Below are 27,130 nucleotides of genomic sequence, written 5' to 3' on the forward strand. Positions count from 1 at the left end.
TGCCTTAGGTCAGTGTTTATTTTCTTTTGTCCCTTTCACTCTGACCCCTCCTTCTTCTCACGGAAGGGGGGATTCAACTCCCTGGAGCCCCCCCTCGAATATTGTCAAGCTGTTGTTCCTCAGAAATAAAGACATTTGACACGGAGACACTCCACATCTTGGCTGCCAGGAGAAATACCATCTTCGAGGTCATTCCATGTATTGAGACAGTTGTTATTATTGTTTTGTCAGTGTATTTTCTGGTGCAGTCCCAGCGGAAGATGTGGGGCCCATATCACGCAAGACTAACGTGGGATCATCTGTTACTGCTCCGCGTCTTTGCTGTATTCCGGAGCCCCAACCCACCTCCCTCACCTTGTAAAACTGGCAGGCTCCGGACATTTTGCATGCTGAAGAAAATCACTGTTTTGCCTCCAGCAAGGAACAAGAATGTTGCAACACTGACTCCTCCTCTCATGAAGAAAGAGTGAACAAGTGCACCGAGTTGAGCTTCTCACAGAGCCACCGGGCTGGGGACGCAGGCGCCCAGCTTGGGCTCCTGAGACTCCAGTCTTCTGGACTTCCCCCCACCCCCGCTCCCGCCTCCGCCCCCTTCCCGTCTTACTCCCTCCTCACCCTCTGTCTGGATTCTACCGGCTGTTCGTGAAACAGCTTTGCACCCATTGGATCTCCACGTCCTTTTGCAGGAAGTGCTCACGGACTGTTACGGCAGACTTTGCTCCCAGGCAAAAGTGAGTAGACTGCGGCAGACGCGGGGGCTGCGGGTTCGAGGCCGGCGAGTTGGAAGGGTAGCGCGCGCGCGGCGCTCGGACTGCGGGTTCGAGCCCCGCGTGCGGCACGGACTGCTGCCCGGAAAGCGCCAGAACCCAGCCGGAGGCGGCAGAGTTGCTGCCCAGCAGCGGCCGCAGGTGCGAAAGCCGGGGCTCTGAGCGTAGTCAGCATTGCTGGCCCCCTCGGAGAAGAACTAAAAGTGCTCCCTCACCTTAAAACTGCACACATTCGGCTTCTTTGTAAGGCATCTTCGGATGCGCCCTGGAGAGTGAGTTTCGGCGTGAGCGTGACTCCGGGATTCTCACAATGTAAATTATTTACGTCAAACTGAAAAGAAAAAATAGCGGGAAGGGGAAGCGTCAAACTGAAAAGAAAAAATAGCAGGAGAGGTGATGCCCGCGGGCTGGCGGGGCCCCGGGGCGGCGGCGCAGCCTCCCGGGCAGCGGGCGGGGAAAGTTCGGCGCGGCCTGCACCTGCCCGAGAGGCGGGGCTCGCCGGCGAAGGCAGTGGGCACCGAGGCAGGTGGGAGGCCTTCCAGCCGGGGAGGCGGCCGCGGGCCGAGCCCGAGGGCGGGCGCGCTCAGGTAACTGGGGATCCGGGCGCGGTGCTGGGGAGCCGGCCAGCGGGGCGGGAGTGCCGGCTCTTGGAGCAGGAAAACATCCTCTTAGTGACCTCTACCTGCATCCTGGGGAAGCCGCCCACGGTGCCCTAATGACTAGCCATTTAGGGTTTTATATGATTGGGCTTGAAAACGGTTGCAAATAGTATTCTTAATCTGGAGCGATTCGTTTGTTTTCATTCATCAAGTTCACTGGCAAAGATTTGCCCCCAGTGTCATGCTCCGTGGTCAGTGGAGTGCGCCTCTGGCTGTGCAAACTTGGGCAAGGCACTAGTCCTCTCTGGGCCTCTGTTTTCTTTGCAACATTTAGGGAAATTAATCATTCCATATACATATCCCATTAAACGTTATATGTGTGTGTACATGACATATTTTATATATAATCATATAGAATATTAGCATATATATATTATACATAATATATATATTATATATTTTAATATATCGTAACATATACAATTATATATCCTATAATATTTTATATATATAAATGGGGTAAATGTATTGAATAGTGTAAGGAAGAAGCAGATGAAATTTTTAATTTTAGTGATTCTTAAAAATTGGGAATCATGGGTCCTTTGGAGAATTATCTATGAGTTCTCCCCCAAGGGAAAAAATGTTCTTATGTACTGTACATAAAGTTTTGCAAGCAATCCCTCAAGGTTTGTAGCTCTCCTTGAAGACCCTGCCTGAACCCCAGGCAAACATTCCTTTCCTTCCTTTTGAGGACATTTTGTATCAAGACCACCCAGCTAAACCCCTGCTGGCAGCTGGGCTGGCTAAGGAAGTAACAGCCTTCCTCTGGAGTCCGGAGTCAGCCTTGCTGCTGAAGGAGAAAGCGCTTCTGTCCTAAGTAAGCTCCTGGGACACTGTTTCCCAAAGGCTTCACCAACCTCTGCTTCCTGGGGAGCCCTCCTCACAAACTCTTTTAATGACTTTCCTAAGGTGATGGTCCTCAGCCCTAGAGATTTCAGTCCTACAAACAGCACTTGAGAGCCACCTGTAAAAGGTCACTGTCTGTCTCAAAGATAGCTCTTCAGGTCACCTAGCTGGATGCCAGAAAGTGGAGCCAAAGCTTTGTTTTGAAGGAAACAAAGTGCTGTTTTCTCTCCAGTGCGTGGTAGGAGTAGTGACAGTGTTCTTTTGGACCTGTGGACCTTCTTTTAAAGTACTGGGGACTCCTGTCTCGTGGGACCTGGGTCTTCCATTGGCAATGCCAGCAAGGTACAGCAGAGGACACGTGGAGCTTTGGAACCCCACAGACTGGGCTTCACATCTGGGCTCCCACACTCCAACAAGTTACTGAACTACTCTAAGCCTCACTTTTCCTGTTTGTGAAATGGGGAGCAATACTGCCTTTCTTGCACGGTTGTTAGGAAAATGGAAACTGAAAAATGGAAATGCCTGGTTCATAGTCAGTAATAAGCTGCTATTAGGAATATTAATGTGAGGTTATAAGTAAGTGTTAAATAGTTCCATGCTTTTTTAGGACAGCTTACTTTCTCTCCTACGGGGCTTATGTCAGCAAAAGAATGAGTAAAGTCACTTCTGGTCTAATTATTCTCAGGGATGAGTGGTGAGTCTAGAATACAGAGTTGGCTTCCCTGCTTCATCTTCGTCAAGCAGAGCACTCTGTGTTGCCCGCAAATAACATGTGTCCAGACTGGCATGGATTCTCGACCCTTCCTCTCAATTCTCTTTTGGCCCATAATCTTGAACGTGAAATGTCTAGCTCTCTGCTCTTAGTGACAAACACCTCAGCGTGGAGACTCGAGCGGCTTCATGGTTGCATCCATCTCCAGATACGCGAGAAACTGTCTCTGTAAAGAGAAATGTCTCCACTGTCATCGTTCACAGTGTGGGTCAGATAGCCAACTCAACTTATTCTCTCTGGTGTCTCTCCGTATCTCTCTTTTCCTCTCTCTCTTAGCTAGTTACCCCTCAGTTATAAGAAGCTGGATGACGTAGAAATGTGGGAAAGAAATGCCAGAATTTTAAAGGGCAGTTGGATCCCCTCCAAGTAGCCCTTCCAAAGATCCATCAGTATATTGTGGCAAGGCAGTCTTGCATGCAAAAGTGACAGTATTGATATCTGCTGTCCCTTGAGCCATTAAGATGAACGAAGCGCTCTTCTACATCACCTCAGTTAATTCTCACAGCAACACTGCAAGGTATGCATTATCATCTAAATCTTTACAAATACATTGAGGTTTATAAAAATTTACATTACTTGCCCGATCTGCAGAGCTGGTAAAAGGCAGAGGTGGGATCCAAGCCTGGGATCCCTGGACTTGGATCCCAGTTCTGCCTGACTTTGGCACTGATCTTTTCATACTAGGTTAGTGCTGCCACGCTTCCTGGCACCAGAAAGTTGCATCATGCCAACTGGGTCCCAACCCAGTTCCTTAGAACATTTAGGGCAGGAATAACCAAATCTTCTAGGTGATTGAAGTGGTGTGAACATATGCTTTGCATGAGATACATATTAACAGGCAGCAACAATGAAATCGCCTGTGAAGAATAATTTTCCCAGCCCTTTCCAGATCCAGCTGTGACACTCCAGTTAGGCAATACTAAACCTCAGCAGGCGAGGCTGGCTCTGGGCCACCAACTTCCTGAGCGACTCTTTTAGCTTAAAAAGAGCCCTGGAATCTCCATTCTCTGCTACTTTAAAAAGGAACCTGGTCACCCTTTATGGTAACCTCCCTGTATTAAGCATTTATTCATTGAACAAATAACTTGCTGAGCTCTGAAAAAGACAGACAAGGTCCTGCACTTGTGGAGCTTCTGTGCTAGAGAGAGTGACAGATAAGAGGCAGGTGAACAAATACATAAATAAGATAATTTCAGATATTAAGAAATGCTATGAAGAAGGTAAGGAGAGGCGGGGGCTAACAGGGCTTGGAGGCAACTTGAAATAGGGCAGCCAAGGAGATTTCCACAAAAAGGTCATTCTTGAACTTGAACTTGTATAATAAGAGGGAGCCAGTCTGATGAAAATCTGGGGAAAGGACTGCCTTAGCAGAAGAACCTCCAGGGAAAGATCTGGAAGTGGAATAAATGAAGCAGTAGAGGGGTGCCTGGGTGGTTGGGTCGATTAAGTGTCCGACTCTTGGGTTTGGCTCAGGTCATTATCTCTCGGTTTGTGGGAGCCCTGTGTTCAGCTCTGTGCTGACAGTGCAGAGCCTGCTTGAGTGTCTCTCTCTGTCCCTCCCTTGCTCGTGCTCTCTCTCTCTCAAAATAAATAAACATTAACAAAATTAAGCAGTAGAGCCTCAAATATGAGATGTCCCCTTAGAAATCAATATGGATTTTATATAGGGGAAATTACTGATTGACTGCTTATTACATTCTTCTAGGCTGTGCTGTGGACTTAATGCATATGTTATTTAACCTTCCCAACAGTCTGGCAAGTTAGTTATTGTTGTCTTGCTTTGATAGTGGAAGAAACCAAGATCCATAGAAGGCAGGCAGCTGGCGCAAAGTTACAAAGGTGATATTTTAAATCTCACGGTCTGTTTTGCTAGCACAGCGTGTGGCTTTTGAGATCATCTCTTCCAGAAGATAGCAAGGAGCTAACAGAAGGAAAGTATCAAAAGTATATTGGGCGGCTAAACGAGGATAGTGATTTCTGTCTGATGCCCTAAATTCCAGTTGGTGTGTCTAAAGTTGCACACCAGTGCAATCGTGTAATAACAGCAGCACTAGCCACATGTGACGATGAGGTACTGAAAATGTGATTAGTCCAAACTGAGATGGCTGTAAGTGTAAAACACACCCTACATTTCTTTAAGTTTATTTTTATTTCTTGAGAGAGAGAGAGAGAGAGAGAGAGAGAGAGAGAGAGAGAGAGAAAGCGAGCAGGGGAGGGGCAGAGAGAGAGGGAGACAGAAGCCCAAGCAGGCTCCGTGCTATCAGTGCAGAGCCCGATACAGGGCTTGAATTCACAAACCATGAGATCATGACCTGAACTGAAATCGAGAGTCAGGGTTTAACTGACTGAGCCATCTGGGAGCCCCTACACCCTAGATTTCAAAGACTTAATACAAAAAAAAAACCTTATTGATTTTCATATTGATTATGTGTTAGAATGGTAAGATTTTGGATGCATTGGTTTAGATGAACTATATTGCTAAAATTAATTTCATCTGTTTCCTTTCAATTTTTTTTTTATATTTTCATTTAATAGTACTGGTATAGACTAATAAGTGGACAAATACACGATAGGAAACTTTTCTCCCTTCTTCCTAACGTAATTTTTTCTCTAGTCTTGACCCAGACTTCTTCTGTCTTTCCCATCAGGTAAATCTCAAGAAGCTTTCAAATATCCTATGACCAAAGGGTCGTTTTTAATATAGCTTTATATTTACCTTAAAATCACTTCCAAAGACAATGTCTTTGTCATTCTGGAACCTGGTAAAATCAGATTAGGAGACAGCCAGGCTTCATGTTTGTGTTCAAAGACCATCAAATAAGTCATGTCACTGGGGTAATGAGTATCTCTCACTCTCTGTCCTTTTGCTTTAAAACAGCCTGAACAATACACAGTCCCAGTTTCCAGAAGGACTTCCCCACAAATATCACAGGCCATTTTGGTTTCTTTTGTCCATTAGCTAAAATGACCCTTGAATATCATGTCAGCAAAGTAGAGATATGGTTTGTTCCTGCCATTCCATGTATTCCAGAGGGAAAGCAGTCAGATTGTGAAGTTGTTAGAGGAAGCCTCTGGCCTGGGATGTCAGAGGCCTGGATCCTATTTTTGTCTACTGGTTTGTGCGTTGCCCTCACCCTGCTTCCCCCAGCAATCCTGTAGGAAGTCCAGAGTTCATGAGATAATGTCACATAAAGTGCTCAAGAAGAAACAAATGGACCATGGTTATCACTGAGGACCTGAGGACTGTAGACATTCATCTGTGGGGAAGAATTTGCTTTCCGTAGATTGAGCAAAGCACTATATGGAATGTTCTTTCAGGTATACAGTTAACATCTGTTCATTTTCACTTAAAACCTAAATCTGAGGGGGAAATGACAGAAGCTGAGCATACTCGAATTTTAGTGTATCTACATGAACAGCGACACATATTTTTCAGCATCTTCTAAGCCAAGAAGCCTGTATCAGACTCCATAAGGAAAATAACAGAACAAAACAGGTCTTTGCTCTGGAGGAGCATGTTAACTTGTTGAGAAGATGGGCATAAACAGGAGACACCAGGATCAATGTCAGGTAACATTCTCCAAGTGTTATAGGAATGAAACAGAGTTTGGAGATTCCAGAAGGCGGTGTGCCCGAGAAAGACGAGGTAAGAGATGGGCATTGAAGGACATAAAATTAGGCTAAAGACAGATGGAATGGGGACTGGGTATCAATATAACTTTTTTTTTTTAACACCTCAGAACATTCTGGGTTTTTTTTAAGTTTATTTATTTTGAGAGAGAGAAAAAGTGTGTGTGAGCAGGGAAAGGGCAGAAAGAGAGAGAGAGACAGAGAGAGAGAGAGACAGAGAGACAGAGAGACAGAAGGCCCAAGCAGGCTCCACACTATGAGCACAGAGCCAGACTTGGGGCTCAAACTCATAAGCTGTGAGATCATGACCTGAGCGGAAATCAAGAGTCAGATGCTTAACCCACTGAGTGACTCCGGTGCCCCTCCCCAGAATATTCTAAAGTGAATATTCTGACGTAGAGTTGAAAACCACTGAGCAAAAAACACAAGGTTTTTATATCATGATCATGGGAAATAAAATTTAAAGGTTAATATTTTAAAGGAGATTAAATGGACAATCAGCATGTGTGGTCTTTCCGGAAATCTTATATACGTGTATCTATCTCTGTGTGGTCTTTGGAATTCACATTTAATTGGTGTTCACAGTGATCTTACCCACTTGGGGGTAGGTAAAAGCTGTCACCAGCTGCCCATTCCCTTACTCTGTGTGTTTTTGCAGTGCCCCGTAGTTAATCCTGGCTAAGCGTCGGGCAGCTGGTATCCACAGTTTATTGTACCCACCAGACTTTGCATAAACGTTGCAAAGGGCTTTAGTATCATGCCCATTAGTGCCCCATAGTAGTTATTTTACAATAACCGGTAATCGTCCCTCACCTCTCCAACTTTACAGATTGGGAAATAGAATTTAATTCCTTGCCTTGGGCCTTGAGGCTAACTGGCAACAGTGGTAAAATTAGAATTCTCAGCCACTGAATTCCCCGGATCTGCTTCGGCTCCCAGAGTGAGTCTGTGCAGTCTCCAGCTGGTGTTAGAATACTCTGTCCTGGCAATGTTATTTCTTCAATGAATGAATCAGTGTTACAGATCAGTAGGTGAAAGATGACAAGCCGGCCCGAGCTGCAGTGCTGTGACGAGCGGCAGCAGGGCATAGGCGGCCACAGCGGTCGCTCGAGGTCGGCCACTACCGTCTTGGAGTTTCTATTCCCCTGCAGGTGTTGCCATGCATATTACAGCTCCTCCGTTCCCACCTCTGCGAAGGGAAGACTCCTTAAGCCCCAGGGCTCTTGGGCGATTCCAGCTCCTCTCCTCTGAAACTCCTGTTTTCTGACAGGATATTGATTTTTATTTTGTTACACACCTGAAAAAAAGAGAAGAAAACCCAGCGATTTTTACAGCTCCGTTTTTAAAGAAGTCTTTGTATGTTTTGGGAACTTTGGGTTTACTGCCAGTAGTGAGGCCGCGAGGTCTTTATGAAAGGTAATGGGGAGAAGCTGGAGCCTTGACATTAGAGCCTCTTCAGAACAAGAAGATGGGTTAGTTTTGCCCCATCCCCAAATGATTGTTTTCTTTTTCTCTGTCTCCAAATCCATTACTGACTGGAAAACAATTTCCAATGTCTTCAAGTACAGCAAAAATCAAGCCTCTGAAACAGGCGTCCTCACCACCGATTGCTCATGGTAGTCATCTTGGGAGCTTTGAAAAATACAGACGCCCAGGCCCCACCCACAGAACCGTTGAATCAAGGCTCTGGGGATGGAACTGGGCATCAGTATTTATTTACAGTTGTCCAGGTGATTATAATGTGCATCAGTAAGAGCAGATCTTACTGCTCAGCTAAGATCCAAATCTTAATTACTTATTTATGTTTCTTTTTTTTGTCTTGTTTTAGGTCACATAACCCCAGAGAACCATCCAAACCATATTTGTGTTGTCATTCTACTCTTTGGGAAACATGGCTTCTAGAATAATATATAATAATAACAATAGTAATAACAATAGTAATAATTGGGGTACCTGGGCGGCTCAGTTGGTTAAGTGACCGACTTCAGCTCAGATCATGATTTCATGGTTCGTGGGCTTGAGCCCCGCGTCGGGGCTCTGTGCTGACAGCTCAGGGCCTGGCTCCTGCTTCAGATTCTGTGTCTCCCTCTTTCTCTCTGCCTCTCCCCCACTCATGCTCTGTCTCTCTGTCTCTCAAAAATAAATAATCATTAAGAAAATGAGAAAAAAAAGTTTTCTACTTATCTAAACTAACTCCAAACTCAGAATGGCCCTGCATAGCCTCATGACTAAGATTTCTGTAAGTGCAATTTGGAAATCAGATTGCCAAAAGCTTGATAATTATGAGATTGGAAGATAAAGGTTAAGGTTTTCTGCTGCCCATGTATTAAATTTCCCAATTGCTATGTTGATCTTTAGCAACACTTGCTTTCCTCTCTTAGCCATTTTAAAGGCAATTAACCCCATTCCTGTTCACACCCTTATTAAAAATATAATTACAGCAGTATTCTCCAGGGACTGTCATTGCATACATAGACTTTACAACGTAAATTGGCCAAGAACTAACTAGGTTGTGTAAAACCCTCTTGGCCCCGAGAGATCATTTGGGATGCAGAAGCTACCAGCCCCAGAGTAGGCTAGGTGAGTCATAAATTTTAGTTTGCAAAGAGACAATTACAAGTCACCCAAATGTAGAAGAAAAAACACAGGATACACAAAATGGTTGTAGAATCAATCTTAGAATATTTTCTCCAGGGTCGAGTTAAGTCTGTGGCTCCAGCCGTTCCCGGAAGGTTATATTAATGCCAAAAAGCAACCAGTGTTTTGTACTAGTTTTGGAGGGCAGGGGGGAAAGGAAATGATGCATCATTGTACTTATCTGGAGTGTTAAGGTTGCAGCATCAGAGGAGAAGAAATTGTGAAGGAGGTTGCAGAGAGAAGGGTCGCCAAAGACCCACTGGTAGCCAAGCATCATGGACACTGGTAATTTTTTATTCGCTCAACTTTTATGGAGGGCCCGCTGTAGCCCAAGGCTGTTATATGCCCTGGAGAGAGAGCGATGAAGTTCCTGTCCTCATGGAATTTACAGTCCAGTGAGAGGAAACAGATATCCACATGAAGACACCGGTAAATAAAATCCAGTAAGTTGGTTGGTGCTCTGGGGACAAATAAAGTGAGGAGGGAGTAGAGTCTGATGAAGCTGCTTTAAATAGGATTATGGGAGTTGTTCTCTCTGAAGTGTTGGCATTGGAGCTAATACATCAGTGTTAAAGCAACACAAAGATCAGGAGGAAAGAAGGCCAGGTAGAGGGAACAGCAAGGGTAGCAGCCTTGAGGTTGGGAAAGATTTGACACTTTCGGGAAACAGAAAGGAGACCAGTATGGCTGGATCACAGTGACGAAGAGATAGAGCATCGGGCAGGAAAACAGCCCCGAGGGCCAGAGGTCATGGGACGGAGTTAGGATTTTGGTGCTTTAAGGAAGCCGTTGGGAGGTTTTAAGCAGGGGAGTAATGTGTTCTACATGGCACTTTAGAGACCTCTCAGGCTTCTGTGTGGAGAATGGAGTGTAGACTGGAAGCAGAGGGAGGACATGGCAGGTACAGGAGGAGGTGACAATGGATCAGCCAAGATGGGAGCAGTAGAAGGAGGATTGGGTTCAGGAGCAAGTTTGGAGGTAGGGCCAGATGGCAGACCTCTTCTTGTCTGACATCATTTTTCCTGCCCTCTCCTGACTCAGGCCACTGGTTTTGAACCGAAATGGAATAATATCTAATGCTATTTGGAAACATTAGGGATTTTGACCTCAGCTTATTTAAGCAGAAAAAAATCAAATTCCTGTCCAAGGAGAAACTTGTTTGTTGCTTTTTACCACATAACCATAAAAATTTCATCTTATCTCATAAGAGTGTTTTGATGGATTCTGTTGTTGTTGATTACTCTGCTTTCCATAAGGGCTGGAAATATCACATTCACATTGCTAAAGTTTATCTTTTTCTGAGTGTTTTGACACTCTGGCTGCATTTACCGAATCCTTCCTGCCATCAGGCATTTATACACGGCTTCTTGCAGTTGGTCAGTTTCTTCATGTAAATGCTGACATCATAATAGCAAGCATTTAGCAAGCACTTACTACGTCCAAGGCATTGTTTCAAGAATTTCACATTTATTCCTCCCAGCCATCCTTTGATTAAGTGCCCTTATGATTATCATTTTATAAATGAAGAAACTGAGGCAGAAATAAAGAGGTTAAGTCATGTGTCCAAGCTCACACCGCTGGTTAAGTTGCAAAGCCAGGGTCTGCACTGAGGCTGGCTACAGAGCACCAGGTTCTCGGTCACTAAGCTGTGCCACTTTCCTCCTGTCTCCTTTTCTCTAATTCCTGTATAACTGAAGCTGCTACCTTCAGAGTCAGACTTGTTTCTCCTGCATAAACCCCACGGTACCACTAAGAGGTGCTTCAACAGGGCAGGGCTCCGGAGAACAGTACTGGAGAGGAAATGCCATAATTCAGAGGCTGGATGATTCAGCCCCTCTCCAGAAGGACCTCCATCTAAACCACCTGCCATCTGACAAGGTGGGAGGGGAACCACGCACCCTTCCGGAGAGCTGGCTGAACAGAGTTGGCAACACCAGAGGACTCTATGAAATGCCCTCTCTTCTCCTCACCTCCTTTTCTGCCCACTGCTCAGAGTTCCTGTGTTGTGCCCACCTATCTGTCTCTTCTCAAAAGACAGAAGAAATCAAAGTTTCTCAATATGCTGTGCGACAAATTCTGGTTGCTCTCCAGGGTCATCTGAAGCTGGTCTTTAGAAACTAACGACAATAGGGGCGCCTGGGTGGTGCAGTCGGTTGAGCGTCCGACTTCAGCCAGGTCACGATCTCGCGGTCCGTGAGTTCGAGCCCCGCGTCAGGCTCTGGGCTGATGGCTCGGAGCCTGGAGCTTGTTTCCGATTCTGTGTCTCCCTCTCTCTCTGCCCCTCCCCCGTTCATGCTCTGTCTCTCTCTGTCCCAAAAATAAATAAAAACGTTGAAAAAAAAAAAGAAAGAAAGAAACTAACGACAACAAAAGGATCATTAATTAATTTGTTACCACATTTTTGCTTTAGAGATGTTGTAGGTTCTCTCCAGAGTTTCATTATTATATGTGAAATAATCCTGGGGAACATAGTAGTCCATACTGTTTTCTCTACCTTCCACTGCATATCTGCTTCCAGAAAATTCTCTCAAGTTACTTAGTTTTCCAATAATTAGGGTGAGTGTAACACACCTTCTTCCTTTCCTAATGATAGTATCAGCAATGAATTTAACAGAATTGAGGTTTATACAAAGAAATGCATTAAAATTTCTTTAATTCCATTAAATTCTTTAGCGATGATTGTGGAGGCAATAACTGTGATAACGCATCTTCTTTGCTGTAAGTTTTAACTTACTAAATATTTCAGTTAAGTAGTTAAATAGAATTGCCATAGGGTAATTTTCTATAGAAATTGACACGCATTCATTGGAAGTGTTGAATTTATCTAATCAAATCATCAATCTGTTCGTTTAACTCTTCGGTTTTCAATAAAACTATTATTTTAAAGTGTTATACAGTATATGTTTAGATATTTCTTACAGTTGTATTAACTTCCAAATTCAAAACTATAAAGGAAAAAGAGAACTATAGTTATAGTTGCATTAGACTCTCATCCTATTTAAGTTAGGAAGATTGCAGTGGAACATCAGTTAATTAAAGAAAGTTTGAAAAACATTTGAAGTCTTTGAATATCCTCCAAATAGCTCAGGACCCTAGAAATAGCTTAACTTGAAAAAACTCATCTTTGAACCAGTAAGGTAATTTCCTCCTTTTTTGGACAGTTTTGATGAAATATTCAGCAAAAAGTGAGACTGAATATTTACCAGATGTGGATGTCTCCTGAAACCAAGTCATTCAAATATCAGAGCAGTGTGATGGCAGCTGTTCGATCATCAGGGTGACTCTGCCACGTTAGTCAGGGTTTGACTAGAAGAGTTTTATGTTTCTCTTAGCAAAGTTTTCTGATTTTACTTTTCAAAGGACATCACTGAAACCATAACACTATTCAGATCTGTGACTTTTAAAATTGTATTTATTTCTGTGCACAGTTTAAAATTCGAAGTACAAAAGACTGTTCGTTGAAAACTACTTCTCCTCTCTCCTATCTCACAGCCACCCATTGCCCTCATTGGCAATTGCTCTTTCTAGATAATTGTCAAAAATGGGCCAGGCCTGTATGAAAATGCACTATGAATATGAATGTGGGCTAGACGTCCTTTCTTTTAGTTACTTCATAGCTGTGATGCTGTGACTCTGTGAAGCTAGAGCCCACATTCGATTGCTGACTTCCCAGTCCTACTAGCACTGATTCTGCATGGGTACTGGAGCTTCCTGTCTAAACTCAGGTATATTATTCAGTGTGGCTAGTGGAGAATGAACAGTAGTATTTTGGAAGAAGGGTTCGGGTGACAAGTATGGAGGAGGAAATGAAATTACATGAGAGGCCCATGTATGGGTATTGGTAGGCATGCACTTTCAATGGCAATTTCATAAATCATCCAGATGGAGCCGTGAAGTGTCAGGGTGAGAGTCACCCCGCTGTGCCTTATTTTCACATCTCTACAGTCAGAACACCAAAACATACATTCAGCAGCTGCTGGGAGAATAAGACAAGATAAGTGTATGTATAACACTTGGGGCCAAGGAAGTACTCCGTTCATGGGAGTCGTTAGGCAAGAATTCATGACTTAGTGGGGAGACCGACAAGTGTACAGTCAGTGAGGCAAAATTCCACGGACATGGACTCGGTGTTGAGTCTGAGCTTAGCATGACTTCATGAGCCTGTAAGGCCCTCAGGAACCCTTGTGTGTGCCATTGGGTCCAGCCATTTCCCTTCCTTCTTGCACTTCACCAGCAGACCAACGTGCTGCTTCTAGTTGACAGCCCTTCTAAAAGAATTTGTCTTCTCCGAATACAAAAGCAGTATATTCCTTTCTGCTGGATCTGCTTCAAAGTTATGCCACGAGGAAGGATCCATGGAAAGTTTGCTAAACTTCACTTGAGCCTCAGTCTCCTTATTTCCAAAAATGGAGATGATAATGCCTACATTCCAGGACTATTTCGAGGGTGGAGTACGATAATGGATGCAAAACACCTCATCTATGCTTGGCCCTCAAAATGAGCTTGTGCCCTTCTCCCATGACCGCATATATTCCGATGGGTGGAGCATATGTCACACAGGGAAGAAAGGCTCGGGAATTGTAATAATTTGTTGATTTGGTGCCTTGTACCCCCAGCCACGAACGGTGTACTTTCAGGGCCATTCTCCTAGCCAGATGCCTAACTGGAGAACATGAGCCTTCGGAACCCAAATCTGATAAGTACTCGGGAAGACTCCTCAAGAGAGGCGAAGCTAAGAGATAAGCTACATATACCTTCTCCAGTTGTCCTACATTTGATGCCAGCAGGCAAATCAGAGCCTGTTGGGCGACGTGCAATTCTGAGAAGCAAGGAAAGTGAAGAAGTACTTGTTCTTCCTCTGGGAAAGCCAAGGCAAGTGGAAAAGCTCCGAAATCTATTGTCCCGTTGCAAGCACGAGGAAAGCTGGAGATGCACTGCCAAAATCACGTGGCTGGTGAAAACACAGCTTCCTGCTCGTGGTAGAGAGCCTGGCTGACGACTCTCAGACTGGACAAAGGCCTCAATGGCCAGGGGCCACTCTGCAGGAACTGGGCCCCAGGCACCTCGGATTGAAAACCAACCTAACAAAGCGTGTCTGTTTCCACTTGTGAGAGATGAAATGATACGGGTTTTGTGGAAAGTCAGACGCTTACAAAAGCAAAATGCCTGCCTTCCTCCGGCCAGCCACATGGAAGGGACCTCAGACTCAGTGGCTGTGTGCCGCTGGCTCTGGGGACTGCTCTAGAAGGAACAATGAGGTTTAGAGGCTTGTTGTTATTCACTGTCTGATTCTTACTCTTTCCATTGATTTCAAATTCCTTCAACATAATTGTAACTTGTGGTATAAAAAGGAAACTTCCACTTGTGAACAAAGTCTCTAGTAAGAGTCCAATAACAAAAATCTACAGAAGACCAAAATAGTCTTTTGTAGTTACCAGCAGTGACCAGGGCTCCACATAGCCTGTGTTGTGTTGTTAAGGTAAGAATCGATCATGTCCGGGGAATACTGTGAAATGTAACGCATGATCAAAGTGTAGTGGCTTAAAAGGTGGTGGATTTCTTGCAAAATTGAAATCACATGTGGCAGCTTAGGGAGATCTTCAACTGGAACATAAGCGGTGCTTATGGATTCTCACCAAAGTTCTCAGGAAATGGAGTAAGAACTTGGCAAATACATGTGAGATGTAAAACCACTTCCCACAGTGGTATTTCATGGAGAAATGGGTGGCTCAGTCAGTTAAGTGTCTGATTCTTGATTTTGGCTCAGGTCATGATCCCAGGGTCATGGGATTGACCCCCACAATGAGTGTAGAGCATGCTTAAGATTCTCTCTCTCTCTCTCTCTCTCTGTCTCTTTCTCTTTCTTTCTCTGTCCCCCTCCCCCTCTTCTTCCACTCTAAAATAAAAATAAAAGTAAATAAATAAATAAACCAAAGTGGATATTGACTGGGACCTTTTCACTGATACTCTTTTGGGAGCAATGAATTTCAAACAGGACATGATTATCATACAATGTGATAGGTAGCTCTGATTATCCAAGCAGCTAGGGCATTGTTCAGTGGCAAAGCATTAAGCTTCTCCAGGAATCTCTTCTGTGTAGGTAGACGGCTGCTATGGAGACTGCCTTTTTGTGGGTGAATTTGCCCAGCAGATGGCAAACATTCAGTGGGAGAGGAAGGATGGTACCCGTTATTGCTGATGATGGTTGAAAATGAAATTACTTTAATGAATGTCGTACTTGGACTTGGTGGCTCAGTCAGAGCCCTGTACATGAAGAGCTCAATCCTGAGGTCTCAAAGTTGAGATCTTGATCATAAACTACCTTTTTCCTCTCGGTTTTGACAGAAAATTTAAATTCTCTAAGGGATGTTTTAAAATGTTTTGAATTTATGAATGTTTTAAATGTTTTAAAAATATGAAAGGATCTTAATAGTGCCAACCCCAAGATAGCGATTCCCTGCCTTCAAGCTGATACCAATTTGTCATGTGTGAACTACATTCAACTACAAATTCCACCTTTAATTAACAATGGTCTCTATATTCTGGGCGATACTGTCACAAGAGGGATCGAGGCAGTTGCCCACAAGTGAAAATTTGTCCCAGAATATACGTTTTGTTATGCAAAGTGGGAACAAAAATACCCAACGATGCACAGTTTTTCTAAGTTGTTCTCTTATATAACCACTTAGGCAACATAACTGTTGTGATTACCAAAGTCGTGTCATAATACATGTATACAAATTGATTTCACATCAGCGAACTTCACTGGGGAAAAAAAAGAAATCACTATTTCTGAAGACTATGACTTTGGTTTTTTTGTGGAAATATTCACTGCTAATATATTTGGTGTACAGGAAAGTGCAGTATTTTGATCTGAAAATCTGAAGCTGTGGTCTCAGTTCCAGCTGACCTTGTGACATCATTTCATATTTCTGAGTTTCATTTCCCAACAATTCCATGATTCCTTATAGACGGGGAGCTCAAAAATGGAAAGCATCAACAGCTAAATGCAGTCAGAAGCCGATTTTCTCATCTTCCTAACGTTCAGGGAGCATCCTTAACTTGACTAACAAACCTCCAAAGGTACGATGGTCAAATGATAGGCAAGTACACATTTTTTAAGCCTTTTCACATGATTATCAGGAATTGCTGCCCTAGCCAAAATCCTGCACCGGCCAAGGAGTGTTCACGTAGAAGAACTTATTGTATCCTGCTTCATGTGGACCTCAAATGTGAATAATGTTCGCATGTTCCTAATATATCTTAGACTGGAATCAGCACACTTCTTTTGTCAAGAGCCAGATAGTAAAATATTTTAGGACTTGTGAGCCACACAGCCGTTGTCACAGTTACTCAACTCTGCCCTTGTCAGACAAAAACAGACCCATGGCGAATGCATAAATGAAGGAGTGCGGCTGTGTTCCAACAAAACTTCATTATCAAAAATAGCCAACGGGTCAGATTTGGCCCCTGGCCTATATTTTGCTGACCCCTGTTTTGGACCTTCTTAATACTGCAGTGTCCATCTGTTGTCATAACACAGATTCAATTTACACTAAATTCTGTCCAACTTATTAATATTTTAGTTAATGTCATATAATACATTATGAATCCGTTCTCATACCATCCATGAATTTACCTGAATTTTTGTTTGATCTACTAAAATTTATACTATATTACATCATGAATCTGTTGTCATATCCTATGAGAATTTTTAAAAATCTTTGTTTATCCCAACAATATTGGGAGTCCATAACAAACACACCTTGAGGTAACAAGTATCTTAAGTTATCAAGTGGATGATGTAGTAAATTCTCTCCCCCTTCCCTAACTCTTTCTGATGCAAAGGGATTTTACATAATTACAGTATTGGAAATAAGTTTATTTATCCTACTCCTATCTTTCTTGGTATTAACCGTATCCTGTGTCAGCTTTTATCTTTGCAGACAGAATAGCTCTAATCTTCACAATTTGTGCTTAAATAGCCCCGTCTCCCTCATCTCCTAGATCATTATATGCCTCCATCACTGAGTCTCTGTGGGCTCTCTGGGTCCTTGAAGTATAGGGACTAGACAGGGACAGAGTGTTCCAGGCTGGTCACATCATCTCTTCCTAATGCTGCCCCGTTGTACCTTTTGACTGCAGCAAGCAATAAACAAAGTAAAAATGTGAAAGTGGGGAAGAAATTGAGAAAGCCCAGAGGATTTTTGGAAGAGCAAAATGGACCACATGAAAAGGAAACATTGACTCTTGCGAAACGCTCTGAACTGGCTACTAATGCATTGTGTAATTTCTTTAAATCTTAGTTGTAACCACAATTAAGCTTTCTGCAGTGTTGAAAAATGAGAACAAAACTAATATCCTGGTTTGCCTAAGAATGATCCTGTAGTAATGTAGAGTGAAGAGCTCTGGTAAGAGTTTGTCTGTGATGGATACCAACCACGCAGAATTTACACAAGCCACGCTTCTGTGAGATGAGAAAATTTGGGACATTAATTTAGCACACGGGGCTAAATAGCTGTGAAGTGAGCTCTGCTGCCCAGACACGACCACACTCCTAATCTGGGAAAATCTACCTTTGTGTTGAATTCTCTCCTCTGCCTTCCTGAGCCAGTGGGAAATGTTAACCTGAATTTAGTGAGATCAGTTATAGAGGGACTGTGTTGGCATTAAAAGTCCTGTGCAAAAGGACTTTATATACACTTTCAAAACCTTTTTAAAACGTAATGTTATATGATAATCAATTATATGTATTCAAATTACAATTTATCACAGGGTGCCTTGGTGGCTTAGTCGTTTAAGCATTCTACGCTTGATCTCGTCTTGGGTTATGATCTCCTGGTTCTGTTTGTGGGATTGCTCCCGCATTGGGCTCTACACTGACAGCTTGGAGCTTGCTTGCTATTCTCTCTCTCCCTCTTTCTCTGCCCCTCTCCTGCTCACGCTCATGCTCTCTCTCTCTCTATCCCACTCTCTCTCAAAACAAATAAATAAAACTTTTAAAAAATGTATCATAGTCATTGTTAGAAGTAATCCTGCAAAATGTATGAAACAAACATATCAAACCACTTAGACACTATGCTAAGTGCCCGGGAAATAATAGTGAGCAGAATAGTCTCTTCCCATGTAGAGCTCATAGTATAATGAGGAAATAGATGTCAATCAATTTCATGTATGTTTGTAAGTATGGTAAGGACAACAGAGGAGAGGCATGTTATTTACCAAGGAAGTACCCCTGAGAAAGTGATGGTTGACCTTAGACCAAAATAGGAAGGAAGAGTTAATTCAGCAAAAGGAACAGCACATCAAAAGGCACCGAGACAGGAGAGAGCATGCCAGATGTGTGGGAATAGAAAAAAACTCAGAGTAACAAAATATAAGAAAAAGCTGGAGAATGAGAGAGAGAGGCCAGGCCACACAGGATCTTAAGGAGCAATAGGAAGCCTTTAAGGTGTTTGAAGAAGAGGGATAGCATGATCCTGCTGGTATTTTTATTTTATTTTTATTTTTTTTATTTAAAATTTTTTTTTATGTTTATTTATTTTTGAGAGAGACAGAGACAGAATGTGAGTGGGTTGGGGCAGAGAGAGAGGGAGGCACAGGATCTGAAGCAGGCTCCAGGCTCCGAGCTGTCAGCACAGAGGCTGACGCGGGGCTCGAACTCACAAGCTGTGAGGTCATGACCTGAGCGAAGTCGGATGCTCAACCGACTGAGCCACCCAGGCACCCCCTTGCAGGTATTTTTAAAAAGGAAATAAACCATTCAACAAGGAAAAAAATAGTTTAAGGTTAATTTTTAAACTGTTTAAAAAATTAAAACCATCTAGAAAGAAAATTACTCCGGCTACTCTATGGAGAATATTGTGGAAAACGAGAGCCAATGCCTGTGCATTGCTTAGAGGTTAAGACACTTGGCAAGAAAGATGGATAACAACAGTAACTTGCCTCATATGATTTTTAAATTCTAGCCTGGAAGGTGGCCCAAGCCTTTGTACCATCAAACAGTTAAGATGTTCCTTCAGGAATGTTTGGAAATGAATGTTTTATCACACAGTTTGACATCCATGAGTTTTAGGACTTTGGGATCTCAGGCACGTACTTCAGAGGATGAAAAAAGAGATTTAATTAGCTTCTGTTTACAACTCACCAGCCATGACTTTCCTTACTGTCCATGTGGTATTTCCGTCTCTAGGAATTACTTCTAGCAATAAGCCAACTAGTTGGTGTATCCTCCAAATCTGGTCAATTCTGAACTTTGGGTCTTAAGTACCTTACTGGTCTTTGACGATTTTTTTTATATGCCTACCTCTTGACTTATTTTGTCCCAAAAGAAGAACCTTTTCCTTTTTTTTTTTTAAGTTTATCTATCTTTGCAAGAGAGAGAGAGAGAGAGAGAGAGAGAGAGAGAGAAAGAGCATGAGCAGGGGAGAGGCACAGAGAGACAGAAGAGAGAGAGAGCATGTGCATTTGTGCAAGCAAGAGAGGGGCAGAGAGAGGGAGAGAGAGAATCCCAAGCAGGTACCACGCCCAGCACAGAGCCCAACTCAGGGCTTGATCTAGTGAGAACGATGAGATCATGACCTGAGCTGAAATCAAGAGTTGGACGCTTAACCAACTGAACCACCAAGGCGCTCCCCCAGGAGAAGAACCCTCTTAGATGAATCAGGTCTAAGAAAGTTTAATTTTCTTTCATACTTTAAGGAGGTGGAAGAAAGTAATTTTGCATAGGAATATAAATGTTTGTGGGATGCCTGGGTGGCTCAGTCAGTTAAGCCTCCAACTCTTGGTTTCAGCTTAGGTCATAATCTCACAGCTTCGTGGGTTCAAACCCCACATCAAGCTCTGCTCTGGCTGTGGAGAGCCTGCTTGGGATTCTCTCTCTCCCTCTCTCTCTGCCCCTTTCCCACTGGTGTGCATGCTCTCTCTCTCTCTCTCACTCTCTCTCTTTGTCTCTCTCTCCCTCTCTCAAAAATAAATAAATAAAAACTTTTTAAAAAGAATATAAATGTTTGCTGTTCAGCATATTATGGAATAGGTCCCTCAAGTTGGTGAAGGGTTAGAAAAATGAATTTTTATATAGGCTCAAAATTTTAATTACTTTTTTCTGGCATTGTGGAATGGAATAAAGAAAATGAATATCACCATAATTCCACCACCTAGAAAAATATTACTGTTTAAATATAGTCATTTTTTTCTCTCATTTTTTAAAAAACATTAGCAATATGTATAAATTTCCAAAACCTTTTGAAAATGTAATGTTACATGATAATCAATTATATGTATGTCAGTGATTTCTGAAAACATGTTTTTTAACCCATCATAGCATTCCATCATAGCAATGTACTGATTTTGTCATTTTGATAAGTCTAAAAGAATGTTATTTTCATTTCTTTCATTACCAGGAATAATTTTTTCTTTCGTACATTTACCATTCTTCATATTTCTTCTTGTATGGATTCCCTTTTATGGCCATTATCAAAATTTCTATTTGTCTGCCAATATTCTCTTAATTTTTAAAAAATGAACTCTTTCTATTTTAAGGATATTGAATCTATTTTCTATAATAATATAAATATTTTACCCAATTTGGTCTTTGTCTTCTAATTTTATGTACAGTATTTTTGATAAGCATAGATTTTTTATGGCTTGAAGGCTATCAGGTTTTTTCTATGTGATTACTTATTAGCTGTTCATTCAACAAATACTTGTTGAGGGTCATGTATTAGGCACTAAGCTACATGATGGGAGTAAACCAGAAAACAAGACAGAGATGGCTTTGTCTTTTCAGAGCTTATAGTCTAGTAAGGAAGTAAGACAAAAACCAGGCCAGTTTAATATAACACAGTATAAGCTCTGTGAGAGGAAGTGTAGGGTAGCATGAGTCCCATAATCTGGACGTCAGGTTAAGAGAAGGCTTCTGGAAAGTAGCAACTTTCTAGCTGAGAATGAAGAGACAGGGCGATGTGTATTGGGGCAGAGGAAAGCAGTATGTGCAAAGGTTCATGTTCAGTGACCTAAATGCTAGATATCCCATGCATACAACATGGAGTGTATGTGCCAAGGGGGAGGAGGGGAGTGATGGACAAGATATGAGCAGGAGCCCACTTGGGAGGCTGCTGTTTGCAGTAGTTCAGGAGAGAGATGATGGGCAAGGAAGGTGCTGACCATATTCACTGGATAAACAATGCTTCGGTTATGTATTAAGTTCTTATGCGTATCCTACTGGCCACTGCAGAATAAGCTATTTAGTTTTATTGTCATATAAATGACAGTTCTTGGACCAACACCATGCTGGTTTTGAGTTTTATGAAACATGTAAACTGGTAGGGCATATAACTTCTCATCACTTTTCAGTTTCAAATTTAATGTCAGTGTGTCCTGGGTAAACTCTAAAATGATTTTGGAAAGTTAGAAAAGCATATGTGTGTGTGTGTGTGTGTGTGTGTGTGTGTGTATGTGTATAAATACACATGTATGTATGTATGTGTGTATGTATGTATATGCATGTGTACACACACGTACACACACAATCTTCCATTGGTAACTGGAGAATGCATTAAACGTATAGGTCAGTTATGAAAGAACTGTCAATCTTTTTAATATTGACTCAGCCCATCAAGAAGCATTGAACATCTCCCCACATACTTGAATTTTCTTTTATATTTCTTGTTAAAGTGTTATAGTTTTACTCATGTAGGTCCTATACATTTCATGTTAGGGTTATTCTTATGTATCTTATGCTTTTAGGCTCTCATTATTAATGGGTCTTTTTTTTCCATATTTTCTCTCTGATATTGCTCTCTGATAGGAAAAATACTAATGTACATATGATTTCTTTCTATCTATGTGACTCGTAATTAATTATAAGAATTTTTAGTTGATTATAAGAGTTTGTAATCATGGTGTCTATAAATGGTAATTTTCCTCCTTTCAATAGCTGCATCCAATTTTTATTTGATGTCTTATAACATTGATTATAACTTCTATTAAATAGTAATAGATAGTGAACATTCTGTCTTAGTATCAATTTTAACAAGAATGCTTTTTATTTAACATTTTGTAAAGTATATTCAATGAGAAATAATAAAATAAGCATGGGAAATGCTACAAATGAAATCTTCTCTCCCAGGGATTCATAACTTATATTCATATGTTAAGAGTCTGGGATCAGCAATAAAGAAACTAGTTCAACTGAGTTGAACAAATATTTCTAAAATGTATTTGACCACAGAAATCTTTTTCTCCCATTTGGAAAGTTACACCAATTATAACAGTTAATATTAGATTAATTTGATCTTTTATTTTTCTATTTTTTGGGGCACCTTATCTCTTTTTTTTTAATCTACCTTTTGCCACATGGATGATGGTTTGGTTTTCTTTTATTTTTTCCAGTAAATTAGAAGGTAGTCATCCTTGGGGCGCCTGGGTGGCGCAGTCGGTTAAGCGTCCGACTTCAGCCAGGTCACGATCTCGCGGTCCGTGGGTTCGAGCCCCGCGTCGGGCTCTGGGCTGATGGCTCAGAGCCTGGAGCCTGTTTCCGATTCTGTGTCTCCCTCTCTCTCTGCCCCTCCCCTGTTCATGCTCTGTCTCTCTCTGTCCCAAAAATAAATAAACGTTGAAAAAAAAAAAAAATTTTAATAAAAAAAAAAAAAAAGAAGGTAGTCATCCTCTTTTTATTTCTACAAGCTATTGCACTTAACGTTTTCCAAAACACTTTACCTGTATTTTATACTTAACCAGAGTCATGGACATGACCGTCTACTTTTATAATCAAGTTCATAATGAAATGGTATGCTTGAATGGCCATATCAAAGATGAGACGTTTAATCCATTTTACTTCCTTTCAACCATTTTCTCAATATTTGTAAGAATAAATTAACATTTTTTATTCAGGTTACTGTCGATCACATATTTTATATTACTTCTCTTTTGTGAATTATTTTATCTATTCAGCCATGTAATAATATTTACAATACATTTTTGCGTAGTTATATGGTTATCTGGTTTCTGTGTACATAGTTTTTGGCCTTTATACCATAATTTTCTTATTTTTGATTCATTTTAATTATCTCTCAGGCAGCTCAAAAGTCATTGTAAGTAGAACAAGGAGATAATTTTTTTTTGAATCCTTTTATTTACTTAAACAAAATTCTGTCTGCTTTCAACATAAATAGCAACTTTTCTGTGTATAAAATTCTTGTCTAACCATTTTTCTTGCTTTTTGCCTTTAGTCATGTGGTGGGAAAATCTGAGATGATCCCTATTTTTATTTCTAAGTTAGTAATCTGTTTTTCTTCGTGGAAGTGTATAGGTTTTACTTTGCAATTCAAATACCTTGTCATAATGTATCTAGGTGTAAGCTCTTTTTCTGATTTTCATAGGCTTGCTGAATCATGTCAGTTACCAGAGTCAGATCTTCCATTTGCACTAGGAATTTTTCCTTTTCTTAAAGCTTCTTTTATGATTTTGAATATTTTTTCCTTTATTCTCTTTTTTTAAATATGTATTTTCAAAATTTGGATGCTTTATTATAGAGAGATAATTTACGTCGAATGAAATACAAAGACCTCAAGCATACCCTAAGTTAGATCAGTTTGCCAAACTCATATATCTGAGTAACTCACATCCGTATCAAGATATTGAACATTCCCATCACAGAATTTCCTCATGCCGCTTCCCAAGTAATCCCAATACCAGATGCAACCACTGATCTGATTTCTATCACCTTAGATTGGTTTTGCTTGTTCTGAGTATCATATTATACATATTACATATTATATAACATATGTAATATTATGTATAATACTTCTTTTACGTATTTTTTGAGATTTATCCATGTTGTTGCTGATGTCAGTAATTCATTTCACTTATTGCTGAATAGTATTCTATTCTATGAATACCTTATGATTTGTTTATTGATCTTCCTATTTGTGGATACCTGGGCTATTTCCAGTTTGGTGCTATTATGAATAAAGCTGCTAGTAACATTCTTGTTAAGTTTATTGTGGACATATTTTTTCTTCTTTTCTTTTATTTTCTGTTTTCTTTTTTTTTTTCTTTCTTTTTTTTTTTTTTTTTTTTTTTTTTGGATAATTCTGTAGGGGTAGAGTTTTGAGGTCAAAGACTGGGAATATATTTAACTGTTAAGAAACTGACAACAGTTTTCCAAAGTGGTTGTGCCATTGTACATCCCTGCCAGCAGTTTATGAGTTTCAGTTGCTCTATATCCCTGGTGACATTTAGTGTTGTCACTCTTTCATTTTAGCCCTGCTGTTGGGTGTGTGGTGCTGTCTCACTGTGATCATTGGTCTCTCTTTCAAGAGTATAAATTATCCCTAATTTGATTCTGTGCCCCACTTGATGTATCTACTATCTTGTATCTCATTTATTCCTTTAAAGGAGTACAATGTAGGGCTTCTATATTTTAGGGAGTGTCTGATTCTGTGTCCTAACATGTCAGTTTTGCCTCTTCCTGCCTTCAGTGGACTTATTAGTACTATTATTAATACTACCCATTTTTTGGTTTGCCTGTAACCCTCCTCATCTTACCCAGCCTTTTATCTCATAACAGCTACCTGTCTGCTTTCACAGGGTCTTTTTTTCTACATCAATTGAGAATGAGAAATAGTTTTCTAAAATTGTTTCTGAGATGATGCTTCAGTTTCCTTGCTATGTACTTTATCCACTGTCTGTGCTATTTATTTTTCATGCTTACTCATCCAGGAATGAAAGCCGATCCGCTTAGACCCAATATTTGTGAACACATAGAATGTGCAGTGTGTTCTGGGACCTGCTCAGTTTGTACCAGGCTATAAGTTTTCTGGTTCACAGCCGGAGGGCAGAATGACATGTCCTAGTTCAATATCAGCTTCTAACAGGAATGCTGCTAATGTAGTTTTGTGTATAGAGATAAGATCTCTTCCCCCACCGCCTATTCTCCTACTCTCAAAACAGGAAACACAAAAAAGGCATCTTTGAGATCTCTTTCTTCCAGGACTCTTCCTTCCTCCCCCCTGTAGTCTTTATTTGTTGGATACGTGTTCTAAGATATCCAGTGCCTGGTCTTGAAAAATCCAAATTCGCTGTTTTCTGAAGGTTGAAACTTTCGTATGGATATAGAAAGGATGCCCTGCTGTGTTGAAGATGGCTTTAGTAGGAGGGTAGCAGAACAGTTTTCAGGAAAAGAGTGAACTATCTTCCTATCTTCTTTGAAGCCAACAGTTTGGTTTTGTTTTCAGCAGCAAATCATATGTTTGTTGGCAGTTGTGATTCACTTTTCACTGCCATGGGTCATGTTAGTCCCGACATTTCCTCCAGGTTTCTGACTATGGACTGACTGCAGGTCTTGGTTTTTTTTATATAGTCTAGATTTTTCCTTCTCCCTTTCCCTCCTCCACCCCATGTCTTTATAAGGAGTCAAAAATAGGTACTTCTTTCCAGAAACGTAATAAATGTCTTAAGTCCTTTTCAGTTGTAAGATGTTATCGTTCTATACACTTCCTCCATGAATCTTGGCTAAATTCTTCACTTATTCAAGTTCAAGTTTGTATGAACGACTACCATGTTTCTCTATTTTACATACATAGATAAATTCAAATACATGATGAACTCTCTATTAGTCTTTAGCATTTTGAAGTTCTATCTCACCAAGAAAACCCTTTTACAGGTGACCAAATGTCCTAGGGGAGAAGAGTGGCAGAAATCTAATTCATCATATTTTTTTATTTCCTTAAAATGGTGATTAAGTGTATGCCTTGAAAGATACGTCATTATCATCTCTGAGTGGCATCTGAATTCAAGTCAACTAACTTTTACTGAGATCTTGTGGTGTATCAGGAACCTTACTAGAAAGTAGATATATAGAGTTAGATAAGACGTGGTCTGTCGCATTGGGGAACTCAAGGTCTTCCTGCTACCTCTACCATTGTCATGTGCAGGACTAGTAAGTCCAGTCTTTGGGATTTTTGATGCCACTCATATTGTTTAAAAATCTTTTGACTCTCATACAAATATATATTTTTTTCTCTTAGGAGTATATTCTATCAGGAAAGCTTTGACCCTGGAATAATACCGCATTATTCCCTGGGAGTAATAAGATTGGTGAGGTGAGAGTCTTTGAAGAATAACACCAAATAGCACAGAAACTAAGACTGAGGTTTCAGTAGAGCTCGCAGGGTGTCTTGTAGGTACCCTTTGCTGTGTACAATGAAAATCCTAAACTCTGCTCCTTCGGGAAATAAGCCTGTCCTAGCCATAATATTCAAAACATAGCTGAACATTCATTCTATCATCATATGTAAGTGTATTATATGCTCTAAGCCCAGTATACTTTTCCATGTAGAGGTAAAACAACAAAGTTAAATTACAATCTTCTTCTGAAAGAAAACTTTCACACAATTAGCCTTTGAAATATATTCTCTAAAGTACCATGAAAACATTGTCCCATAAAACAGTGTTTCTAAGAAACACATATCTCTGCCTTTGATTTTTCTTGTCACCACCAATAAAAATAAGAGCCGTGTTGTCTTCTTCATGACCCTCAAAAAAAAAAATCTTGACATTCTCAATCTTGACTTGCAACACCAACAATACCAAACAAAGATAAAGGTTGGAAGGGAAAAATATCAACTACCTGCCCAAAATATTTACTATAGCAATTCTGAGCTTTTGATAAAGACTCAAACTTCCCATGTATGTCCACTAGATGAAAAAAAGGAGTTTTGTTATTAGGAAACCATATTCAAGAAAGAAGTTGGTCCCACTAACACTTTACTTATGCCATGTGAATTATTGGTCTCTTTTACACAGATGTTTAACAA

The 27,130-nt window shown here is 41.1% G+C and overlaps 1 protein-coding gene across 1 annotated transcript in view; it reads left to right on the forward strand.

The window, feature by feature from the left end:
* Positions 1-467: 467 nt before the first annotated feature.
* Positions 468-27,130, forward strand: part of PRLR (prolactin receptor) — a 161,770-nt gene continuing 135,107 nt past the window's right edge. Inside the window, exon 1 of the mRNA XM_047877544.1 lies at positions 468-731. The gene's annotated coding sequence lies outside the window, so the exon portion shown is untranslated. The remainder of the gene's footprint in view (positions 732-27,130) is intronic.

Source organism: Prionailurus viverrinus, chromosome A1 (genome assembly GCF_022837055.1).
Source record: "Prionailurus viverrinus isolate Anna chromosome A1, UM_Priviv_1.0, whole genome shotgun sequence".
Taxonomy (NCBI): domain Eukaryota; kingdom Metazoa; phylum Chordata; class Mammalia; order Carnivora; family Felidae; genus Prionailurus; species Prionailurus viverrinus.